This window comes from Eschrichtius robustus, chromosome 13, assembly GCF_028021215.1.
Source record: "Eschrichtius robustus isolate mEscRob2 chromosome 13, mEscRob2.pri, whole genome shotgun sequence".
Lineage (NCBI taxonomy): Eukaryota > Metazoa > Chordata > Mammalia > Artiodactyla > Eschrichtiidae > Eschrichtius > Eschrichtius robustus.
Window position 1 is genome coordinate 48,454,590 of NC_090836.1, and position 12,596 is coordinate 48,467,185.

General features: G+C 37.6%; 1 long non-coding RNA gene across 2 annotated transcripts in view; it reads left to right on the top strand.

Moving 5' to 3' along the window:
* Positions 1-7,680: 7,680 nt before the first annotated feature.
* The window catches only part of LOC137774583 (uncharacterized), a 288,787-nt gene continuing 283,871 nt past the window's right edge, over positions 7,681-12,596 (top strand). For both annotated transcript variants that reach the window (XR_011075902.1, XR_011075903.1), the window contains exon 1: positions 7,681-7,750. This is a non-coding gene — a long non-coding RNA (uncharacterized lncRNA). The remainder of the gene's footprint in view (positions 7,751-12,596) is intronic.

Sequence of the window (12,596 nt, forward strand, 5' to 3'; positions counted from 1 at the left end):
TGAAAATGTAATTTTATGGACATCAAGTTGAAGTTCAAAAGTGACATATCGTGTCACACAGATAACTAGTTTTGCCAAAAACAATGCCATAATTCATAAGCACTTGTCTGGCTAATGGTACCTATCTGGCTGATAAAGCGAAATGCTTGCTAATAAATGCAATCTTTATCCCATATTATACATTTAGTCTTTTCTGAATAATAAAGATTGTCCTGTTGTTTTTGATTTTTCAAATTGTTAATTTATTTTTTTTATTTTTTGAATTTATTTTATTTTATTTTATACAGCAGGTTCTTATTAGTTATCTATTTTGTACATATTAGTGTATATATGTCAATCCCAATCTCCCAGTTCATCCCACCACCACCACACCCCACACCCCCTGCTTTCCCCCCTTGGTGTCCATATGTTTGTTCTCTACATCTGTGTCTCTATTTCTGCCTTGCAAACAGGTTCATCTGTACCATTTTTCTAGATTCCACATATATGCGCTAACATACAATATTTGTTTTTCGCTTTCTGACTTACTTCACTCTGTATGACAGTCTCTAGGTCCATCTACGTCTCTACAAATGACCCAATTTCGTTCCTTTTTATGGCTGAGCAATATTCCATTGTATATATGCACCACATCTTCTTTATCCATTTGTCTGTTGATGGACATTTAGGTTGCTTCCATGCCTGGCTATTGTAAATAGTGCTGCAATCAACATTGGGGTGCATATGTCTTTTTGAATTATGGTTTTCTCTGGGTATATGCCCAGTAGTGGGATTACTGGGTCATATGGTAATTCTATTTTTAGTTTTTTAAGGAACCTCCATATTGTTCTCTATAGTGGCTGTATCAATTTACATTCCCACCAGCAGTGCAAGAGGGTTCCCTTTCCTCCACACCCTCTCCAGCATTTGTTGTTTTTAGATTTGCTGATGATGCTCATTCTGACCAGTGTGAGGTGATACCTCATTGTAGTTTTGATTTGAATTTCTCTAATGATTAGTGATGTTGAGCAGCTTTTCATGTGCTTCTTGGCCATCTGTATGTCTTCTTTGGAGAAATGTCTATTTAGGTCTTCTGCCCATTTTTTGATAGGGTTGTTTTTTTAATATTGAGCTGCATGAGCTGTTTATATATTTTGGAGATTAATCCTTTGTCTGTTGATTTGTTTGCAAATATTTTCTCCCATTCTGAGTGTTGTATTTTCCTCTTGTTTATAGTTTCCTTTGCTGTGCAAAAGCTTTTAAGTAGGTCCCATTTGTTTATTTTTGTTTTTATTTCCATTATTATAGGAGGTGGGTCAAAAAAGATCTTGCTGTGATTTATGTCAAAGAGTGTTCTTCCAATGTTTTCCTCTAAGAGTTTTATAGTGTAGAGTCTTATATTTAGGTCTTTAATCCATTTTGAGTTTAGTTTTGTGTATGGTGTTAGGGAGTGTTCTAATTTCATTCTTTTACATGTAGCTGTCCAGTTTTCCCAGCGCCACTTATTGAAGAGACTGTCTTTTCTCCATTGTATATCTTTGCCTCCTTTGTCATAGATTAGTTGACCATAGGTGCGTGGGTTAATCTCTGGGCTTTCTATCTTGTTCCATTGATCTATGTTTCTGTTTTTGTGCCAGTACCATATTGTCTTGATTACTGTAGCTTTGTAGTATAGTCTGAAGTCAGGGAGTCTGATTCCTCCAGCTCCATTTTTTCCCCTCAAGATTACTTTGGCTATTCGGGGTCTTTTGTGTCTCCATACAAATTTTAAGATTTTTTGTTCTAGTTCTGTAAAAAATGCCATTGGTAATTTGCTACGGATTGCATTGAATCTGTAGATTGCTTTGGGAAGTATAGTCATTTTCACAATATTGATTCTTCCAATCCAAGAACATGGTATATCTCTCCATCTGTTTGTGTCATCTTCGATTTCTTTCATCAGTGTCTTGTAGTTTTCTGCATACAGGTCTTTTACCTCCTTAGGTCGGTTTATTCCTAGGTATTTTATTCTTTTTGTTGCAGTGGTGAATGGGATTGTTTCCTTAATTGCTCTTTCTGATCTTTCGTTGTTAGTGTATAGGAATGCAAGAGATTTCTGTGCATTAATTTTGTATCCTGCAACTTTACCAGATTCATTAATTAGCTCTAGTAGTTTTCTGGTGGCATCTTTAGGATTCTCTATGTATAGTATCATGTCATCTGCAAACAGTGACAGTTTTACTTCTTCTTTTCCAATTTGTATTCCTTGTATTTCTTTTTCGTCTCTGATTGCCATGGCTAGGACTTCCAAAACTATGTTGAATAAGAGTGGCGAGAGTGGACATCCTTGTCTCGTTCCTGATCTTAGAGGAAATGCTTTCCGTTTTTCACCATTGAGAATGATGTTTACTGTGGGTTTGTTGTATATGGCCTTTATGATGTTGAGGTAGGTTCCCTCTATGCCCACTTTCTGGAGAGTTTTTATCATAAATGGATGTTGAATTTTGTCAAAAACTTTTTCTGCATCTATTGAGATGATCATATGGTTTTTATTTTTCAGTTTGTTAATATGGTGTATCACATTGATTGATTCGTGTATATTGAGGAATCCTTGCATCTCTGGGATCAATCCCACTTGATCATGGTGTATGATCCTTTTAATGGGCTGTTGGATTTTGTTTGCTAGTATTTTGTTAGGATTTTTGCACCTATATTCATGAGTGATATTGGTCTGTAATTTTCTTTTTTTGTAGTATCTTTGTCTGGTTTTGGTATCAGGGTGATGGTGGCCTCGTAGAATGAGTTTAGGAGTGTTCCTTCCTCTGCAATTTTTTGGAAGAGTTTGAGAAGGATAGGTGTTAGCTCGTCTCTAAATGTTTGATAGAATTTGCCTGTGAAGCCATCTGGTCCTGGACTTTTGTTTGTTGGAAGATATTTTTTTTTTTTTTTTTTTTTTTTGTTGGAAGATTTTTAATCACAGTTTCAATTTCATTTCTTGTGATTGGCCTGTTCATATTTTCTAATTCTTCCTGGTTCAGTCTTGGAAGGTTATACCTTTCTAAGAATTTGTCCCTTTCTTCCAGATTGTCCATTTTATTGGCATAGAGTGGCTTGTAGTAGTCTCTTATGATGCTTTGTATTTCTGTGGTGTCTGTTGTAACTTCTTTTTCATTTCTAATTTTATTGATTTGAGTCCTCTCCCTCTTTTTCTTGATGAATCTGGCTAATAGTTTATCAATTTTGTTTATCTTCTCAAAGAAACAGCTTTTAGTTTTATTGATCTTTGCTAATATTTTCTTTGTTTCTATTTCATTTATTTCTGCTCTGATATTTATGATGTCTTTCCTTCTACTAACTTTGGGTTTTGTTTATTCATCTTTCTCTAGTTCCTTTAGGGGTAAGGTTAGATTCTTTATTTGAGGTTTTTCTTGTTTCTTGAGGGAGGATTGTATTGCTATAAACTTCCCTCTTAGAACTGCTTTTGCTGCATCCCACAGGTTTTGGATCATCGTGTTTTCGTTGTTATTTGTCTGTAGGCATTTCTTAATTTCCTCTTTGATTTCTTCAGTGATCTCTTGGTTGTTTAGTAACATACTGTTTAGCCTCCATGTGTTTGTGTTTTTTACGTTTTTTTCCCTGTAATTGATTTCTAATCTCATAGCGTTGTGGTCGGAAAAGATGCTTGATAAGATTTCAGTTTTCTTAAATTTACCAAGGCTTGATTTGTGACCCAAGATGTGATCTATCCTGGAGAATGTTCCGTGTGCATTTGCGAAGAAAGTGTAATCTGCTGTTTTTGGATGGAATGTCCTGTAAATATCAATTAAATCTACCTGGTCTGTTGTGTCATTTAAAGCTTGTGTTTCCTTATTAATTTTCTGTCTGGATGATCTGTCCATTGGTGTAAGTGAGGTGTTAAAATCCCCCACTATTATTGTGTTACTGTTGATTTCCTCTTTTATAGCTGTTAGCATTTGCCTTATGTGTTGAGGTGCTCCTATGTTGGGTGCATATATATTTATAATTGTTATATCTTCCTCTTGGATTGATCCATTGATCATTATGTAGTGTCCTTCCTTGTCTCTTGTAACGTTATTTATTTTAAAGTCTATGTTATCTGATATGAGTATTGCTACTCCAGCTTTCTTTTGATTTCCATTTGCATGGAATATCTTTTTCTATCCCCTCACTTTCAGTCTGTATGTGTCCCTAGGTCTGAATTGGGTCTCTTGTAGAAGGCATATATATGGGTCTTGTTTTTGTATCCATTCAGTAAGCCTGTGTCTTTTGGTTGGAGCATTTAATCCATTCACATTTAAGGTAATCATCAATATGTATTTTCCTATTACCATTTTCTTAATTGTTTTGGGTTTGTTTTTGTAGGTCCTTTTCTTCTCTTGTGTTTCCCACTGAGAGAAGTTTCTTTAGCATTTGTTGTAAAGCTGGTTTGGTGGTGCTAAATTCTCTTATCTTTTGCTTGTCTTTAAACTTTTGATTTCTCTGTTGAATCTGAATGAGATCCTTGCTGGGCAGAGTAATCTTGCTTGTAGGTTCTTCCCTTTCATCACCTTAAATATATCGTGCCACTCCCTTCTGGCTTTTAGAGTTTCTGCTGAGAAATCAGCTGTTAACCTTATGGGAATTCCCTTTTATGTTATGTGCTGTTTTTCCCTTGTTGCTTTTAATAATTTTTCTTTGTCTTTGATTTTTGTCAGTTTGATTACTATGTGTCTCAGCATGTTTCTCCTTGGGTTTATCTTGCCTGGGACTCTCTGTGCTTCTTGGACTTGGGTGGCTATTTCCTTTCCTATATTAGGAAAGTTTTCGACTATAATCTCTTCAAATATTTTCTCTGCTCCTTCCTCTCTCTCTTCTCCTCTGGGACCCCTATAATGAGAATGCTGGTATGTTTAGTGTTGTCCCAGAGGTCTTTTAGCCTGTCTTCATTTCTTTTCATTTTTTTTTCTTTGTTCTGTTCTATGGCAGTGAATTCCACCATTCTGTCTTCCAGGTCACTTGTCCGTTCATCTGCCTCAGTTATTCTGCTATTGATCCCTTCTAGTGTATTTTTCATTTCAGTTATTGTATTGTTCATCTCTATTTGTTTGTTCTTTAATTCTTCCAGGTGTTTGTTCTTTAATTCTTCTAGGTCTTTGTTAAACATTTCTTGCATCTTCTCAATCTTTGCCTCCATTCTTCTTCCGAGGTCCTGGATCATCTTCACTCTCATTATTCTGAATTCTTTTCCTGGAAGGTTGCCTATCTCCACTTCACTTAGTTGTTTTTCTGGGGTTTTATCTTTTCCTTCATCTGGTACATAGTCCTCTCCCTTTTCATTTTGTGTATCTTTCTGTGAATGTGGCTTTCATTCCACAGGCTGCAGGATTGTACTTCTTCTTGCTTCTGCTGTCTGCCCTCTGGTGGATGAGGCTATCTAAGAGGCCTGTGCAAGTTTCCTGATGGGAGGGACTGGTGGTGGGTAGAGCTGGGTGTTGCTCTGGTGGGCAGAACTCAGTAAAACTTTAATCTGCTTGTCTGCTGATGGGTAGGCTCAGTTCCCTCCCTGTTGGTTGTTTGGCCTGAGGCGACCCAGCACTGGAGGCTACAGGCTCTTTAGTGGGGCTAATGGTGGACTCCGGGAGGGCTCATGCCAAGGAGTACTTCCCAGAACTTCTGCTGCCAGTGTCCTTGTCCCTGCAGTGAGCCACAGCCACCTCCCGCCTCTGCAGGAGACCCTCCAACGCTAGCACGTAGGTCTGGTTCAGTCTTCTATGGGACCACTGCTCCTTCCCCCTGGGTCCTGATGCGCACACTACTTTGTGTGGGCCCTCCAAGAGTGGAGTCTCTGTTTCCCCCAGTCCTGTCGAAATCCAGCAATCAAATCCTGCTAGCCTTCAAAATCTGATTCTCTGGGAAATCCTCCTACCGTTGCCGGACCCCCAGGTTGGGAAGCCTGACGTGGAGCTCAGAACCTTCATTTCAGTGGGTGGACTTCTGTGGTATAATTGTTCTCCAGTTTGTGAGTCTCCCACTCAGTGGTTATGGGATTTGATTTTATTGTGATTGTGCCCCTCCTACCATCTCACTGCAGCTTCTCCTTTGTCTTTCTTGATGTGGGATATCTTTTTTGGTGGGTTCCAGTGTCTTCCTGTCAATGATTGTTCAGCAGTTAGTTGTCATTCCAGTGTTCTCACAAGAGGGAGTGAGCGCATGTCCTTCTACTCCGCCGTCTTGTACCAATCCTTCTCCAAGATTGTCCTATTTAAGAACTGAAATCAGTGCTAGAAGTCAATATCTAACATAAAAACACATTTGTTTCTTTTGTGCTTCTTTTGCCCTCACAAAGATTAATTTTAGAACAATATAAAACCATAAATTGTGAGTATCTGACAGTACTTCTCTCCTTAGCTCCCCATAGACCAACTGGATAACAATGCTAGGAGTAAAAAAATGTAAAATAAATAAATAAATAAAATAGCTATTGTTCTTGAAGTGCATTTAGTGCTGAGGAGGAAATAGAAGTCTTGTACACAAAAGACCTTCTTTACATTCTGGCCCAGATCTGCTTTCAATCAGATCTTCTGTAGTCCCTGACACTTTGATCTCAGATTCTGGAAAGCCCCTGCTCTTTTCTACCATGGCTCCCTGCAAACTTTGCCTGGTTATTATGCCTGGTGTGGCCTTCTCTCCCACTCATCTCATGGAGACTTCTGTTCTTCTCTCAACACTCAGTTCAGTTTCTGCCTTTTGAAAACATCTTTCACTTGTCAGGTAGAACTGTTTTTCTGTTGTAACTTGATTATACTGTTACCACACTCATCACATTATTTTTTTAAATTGAAGCATAGTTGATTCATAATAGTATATTAGTTTCAGGTCTACAGTATAGTGATTCAGTATTTTTACAGTTCATACTCCATTAAAAGTTATTACAAAATATTGGCTATAATTCCCTGTGGTATACGATACAACCTTGTTGCTTACCTATTTTATAAATAATAATTTATATCTTTTGATCCCATACCCCTAATGTGTCCCTCTGCCATCCCTCTTGCCAGTGGTAACCACTAGCTTGTTCTTTGTATCTGTGAGTCTGCTTGTGTTTTGCTACATACACTCACTGGTATTATTTTTTAGATTCCATATATGAATGATATCATACAGTATTTGTCTTTGTCTGACTTATTTCACTAAGCATAATATTCTCTAACTCCATCCATTTTGCTTCTGAAGGCAGAATTTCATTCTTTTTTATGGTTGAGTAATATTTCATTGTATAATACGTAGAGAATGACTTGAGGACATGGGGAGGGGGAAGGGTAAGCTGGGACGAAGTGAGAGAGTAACATTGAGATATATACACTACCAAATGTAAAATAGATAGCTAGTGGGAAGCAGCTGCATAGCACAGGGAGATCAGCTCAGTGTTTTGTGACCACCTAGAGGGGTGGGAGGGAGATGCAAGAGGGAGGGGATATGGGGATATATGTACGCATATAGCTGATTCACTTTGTTATACAGCAGAAACTAACACAACACTGTAAAGCAATTAAAATCCAATAAAGATGTTAAAAAAATTTCATTGTATATATACCACATCTTCTTTATCCATTCATCTGTTGATGGACACTTGGGTTGTTTCCATATCTTGGCTATTTTAAGTTATGCTGCTATAAAACTTGAGGTGCATGTATCTTTCCTAATTAATGTTTTCATTTTTTCCAGATATATGCCCAGGAGTCTCTACTGGAGAGCATATGTCTCTACTATTCTCTCTGAAGAGAGGATTCAGGTATTTTATTTTTTATATTTACAGTGCCCAGTGCAGTGACTGGCACATACTAAGTAGTGAATGAACAATTGAGGCTTAAATAGAGTGGTGAGCAGAAGGTCATTCTAGGAAAGCAAGGTTCTGAGAAGCTACCTCCCTCTAGACTCTATTCAAAATTTAACTTGTTCAAAAATCTTTCCCAGAATACAGCCTGCCTGCTCCCTAATTCGACAACAATCATTCATTTATTTATCATTCTTCCATGTTAGAGACATTCTTTGTGTCAAATGATTTTGCTCTTGTACATATACTACTTTGCATTTTAACCTCATCCTATTAATAATTTTGCCTGTTTAGGCAAATTCTTCAGCCTCCTTAATAAAATTTTTGCCTTCTTAAGTGGAAGTCACTATTTTGTATATATTTTTTCTAACTCTCCTCTCTCATGTTATATGTGTACACTGCCCTGCTCATAGGAGGAACTGAGTATGTACCTGTGGAAGAAATGAAATTAAAGAGATTATCTGGTATACTGAAATTCCATTTTTGATCTTCTTCTCTCATCTCATTATTCAACAAGAAATCAAAATGGTAGTCAGTAAACCTTTAATTTTAACGAGTTGATTTATATTCAAAAAGTTAGTGTGGTCATTATCTTGAATTTATAAGGACAGCTGCTCTTTGAATTTCCGTGAAAAGTAAAGGTCAAACTATAAATAATTAAGTGTATTAATATTGGCTATTTCTGTCAGTCATGAAACAGAGTGGAAATGTATATATTTTCTATGGAAAGAGATTTTGATCACAAATCACTCTTTTCTGACATCCTTGACAAATTGATAGCAAGGACATCTTTTGAAAAATGGATTTGCTGATCTTTTCTTTAAGGATTTCATTTGGCTCATTTCTGGAAGTGATACAGGTGAGTTTCTTAATTCCTAAATGATGTGACCTTTGAAGGTGCGCAACAGCTGGTGAGAAAAGGAGATGATGAAATGTCATCATCAGGAGAATACTTTGTTTCTTTGAATTTAGGCAATTTGATATTAATACACTTCTCTGGCACACTGAAAATGCATATCTTATGCATTCATATCTGCAGCTTTGGTACACATCTGAGGCTTTCTTACAAATAAGAGTAGAGATGCTTCTGGAGCACCAAACCCAGGCTACCCACTGACAACACAGACTTTGTACTCACCGTGTCATGTCTGCTAACTAGGTATTGACAGCAGAGAAAGTCCCATCTCCTTGGCCTAATTCATCCCTTATGTAATTCTTGTTCCCTGACCTTGTTTTCAACACTTGGGATCTCATAAAAAATACATTTTTGGTAATAGTTCAAATAGATTATACAGAAGCATTTCCACTTCAAGAGAATGTTTCTTTTATACTATCTTTACTGATTAACTCAATCACCTGGACCACAAATCTTCACTGGATCACGAAGCTCCCGGCTGGGCTATTTTGGTGAGGGCCATGACAATACATCTATAATTCTGGAATAGATCCAGCTTCTCACCAGTTTCACTGTCCCCCACAAGGATATAATTTATTTATTTATTTAAAAATTTTATTTATTTTTATTTTTTGGTTGTTTTGCATCTTCATTGCTGTGCACGGGCTTTCTCTAGTTGTGGCGAGCAGGGGCTACTCTTTGTTGTGGTGCGTGGGCTTCTCATTGTGGTGGCTTCTCTTGTTGTGGAGCATAGGCTTTAGGCACGCGGGCTTCAGTAGTTGTGGCTCGTGGGCTCAGTAGTTTTGGCACACAGGCTTAGTTGCTCTGAGGCATGTGGGATCTTCCCGGACCAGGACTTGAACCCGTGTACCCTGCATTGGCAGGCGGATTCTTAACCACTGCGCCACCAGGGAAGTCCAAGGATATTATTTCATATTTGTGATACTTTATTGCGAATGTGGACATACTAAGGAGGACCTTTCAGTCTCAGGTTTTATCCTATCCAGAACCTGTGCTTTGCTTTCAGTTCAACAAATGTTATATTTTGGTTGATCCTCAACATGGTGATCTTGCCTCATTCTTATTTCCAAAGAATATTGTGAGGGAGATTTAACTTTTTTCTTTGCTAAATTTCTCTTCAAACAATCTTCTGCTATTTGAAAAGTCCCACGTGTCGATTTTACCCAACAAAGCATTTGATTAAGGAGTAGATAGCAAGAAGTGAAATTGAAATAGCTCAATTTGTCATTTTTTGGGGAAGGGGACCTTTTAAAGTTGTTTTAATTCTACCTGTATCATTTTTCCTGACATGTTCCCCTTTCTTTGTGTGTTTTGGTAAGTTGCTGTTTCTCACAAAGTATGGAATCACTCAGATTCATTCCAGCATTTATTTTGTATTATTTACTTCATCACATTGATTAGAGCATGAATTCAAGGCTCTCTGGGCTGATTCAGTGAGTAGGTCCTTTTAATCAGACGGGAAACAGTGTGCTGCTGTGAAATCATTGCCTTTCCTCATTTGTAGGTCTCTCCCAGTCTTGTCTCTAAATTAAACCTGCCCCAGGTCTTCAGTGACCTACTGAAGACTCTACTAGCAAAAAGGTAGTCATGAAGCCAATTGCACCTAGTGGGAATAAAATATTACAAATCACTCATATCTACCGGAGGATAGTGGTAAACTCTCTTTCCCACTATCCCTCTCCTCGTCAAAAGTAAATCAAAGTAATGAAATGAAAAGGAAATACATGCATAGCCACCACAAAGCCAAGTAAAGCTGACACATAAAGAAGGCAAAGGAACTTATTTGTTCAGCTTAATCCCCGTCACCAGAAAGTGCCCACTTGGCACTTGGATTTGACACCTTAGAGGGCAAGTTTGAAGAGCATGGTTTTTGTCCTTTGGGGGTTTTTAACATGTAAACAGATGTGCAAAAGATTAGCTAAAATTAAATAATGAACCTTAAACAAATAGAGGAATAAATATTCATATTTTACAAATAGTAGCTAATGATGGACTAATGCCATTAACATCTACAGCATAAAAGTGCTTTAGAAATATTTTTCTACAGTTTGGTTTTAGAATTCTGTTTGCTAGCTTTAACCAGAGCATAGTTAGAAATTCATCTTGCCAACTGTTTCATGGGGTTTCCATCTGGCTTTATTTGTATTTAACATATGCCTGTGTAACATCTATCATGTCCCAGGCTATTCTTAGCTCGTTATAAGTAGTAACTTATTTAATCCTCCTAACAACCCTAGAGGTAGGTACCATTATTTTTTCTTTTTCCATACATGGGGAAATTGGGACACAAAGCAGTTAATCAACTTCCCAGGTCACTCACCTCATGAGGGGCAGAGCCAAAATAGACCCCAGACACTCTGGGGCTCAGGAGGCCAACACTCAGCCACTATGCTATACTACCTCTCCATGTTCAGAGGCATTTCCAAAAGATGAGTTCCAAAGCTGATGTCGGCATTGCCCACATCAATGTCAATGACGTTATATGTGTTATTGATGTCAAAGACTTAAGTATGTGGCCCCCCAAAAAGACCACACTGATTTTGCTGTTTTCCTGTCATTGAAAAAATCCATTTTATTCCTATCTGGATGTGGCTTATATTTGAATTCAATTTATTATGTAAACTATTTGAGGTATCGACCACTTTAGTTGTTGATGTAAAATACAAGCCAAATAAAATTCTCGTTAATTCAAACACAATTTTGACTCATATGATAATGATGAAAAGAAAAGATTATTATTGGCAATAATTATTGACCTGGATGCTCACAAGTCCTATGACCAGACGCAAGACCTTCCATCTCTCCGTGTGTAAAATGTGGTTATTGGATAGACGATCTCTAAACTGTCCTTTCTAGAACTGATGCTATACTAGTTTATAATTCTATGTACAAATATTAATTTGCAAATCAATGTTCCCTACTGTCAACCATAATGCACAGGCTTTAGCTGCTATGTGTATTTAGAATCTCTATCTATCCCCCTCCACATATATTTATAATTTATAAACACACACACACACCTCACTTTTTAATGGCTTCCAGTCATTTTCAGGATAAAGTTGAAGCTCCTTGACTTGGCACACAAGGTCCACCACCATCTGCCCTTTGCCCACCTCTCCAGTCTCTTCTCTTGCCATGCCCCCTCCTCCTATGCCCTACAAACACATTGTTCCATCAAAATGGATGTTTTGACACAGTTCTCTGCCTTTGAACATTATTCTCTCTCCCTGAAAAATTTTCTCCTTTTTTTCCCACCCAGTAAACTTTTCTCTCAAGATTCAGTTAGGTTTTTGGGGAAGCTTTCTTTGAATTCCTCTTTCCCCTCCCCTCTCTAGAATGAATCAGGAGCCCATCCTATGTGTCCCTATAGGACCCTGTGTACCCTTTTTATGGCACCTGCCACATTGGAAATCTCTGGATTTCTTGCTTGTCTTCCCCATTGGGCTGTGATTGGAACAGACAATATTTCACCTGTGTCTGTCTGGTGGTTACAAGTGTTTGGCAAAGTGAAGATCCTCAATGCATGTTAACTGAATAGAAGAACAAATGAAATACAAAGGTCATCTTTGTTCCTACAGGATGTAGTTAGTTATAATAGTCAATTGTCTTCAGTTTAGTTCAGGAACTTTTGTGGAGGTGGAATTCCTAGAATGGCTTCAATGTTGAGAGAGAGAGAGAGAGAAAGAATGAAGGATATGAATGAGAGAGAATGAATGAGAATGGAATGGTGGTGGTGGTGTTGAGTCCTGATATACTTACAGAATGAAAATAATGTAAAAAGAAAAACCTGAAGAATTTAAGGAACAACCCATAAATTCTTTTATTGACTGAAAATTATTGTTCATTTTTTCAGTCCAGGCATTTGGAGGACACTGACCAAGAGGAATG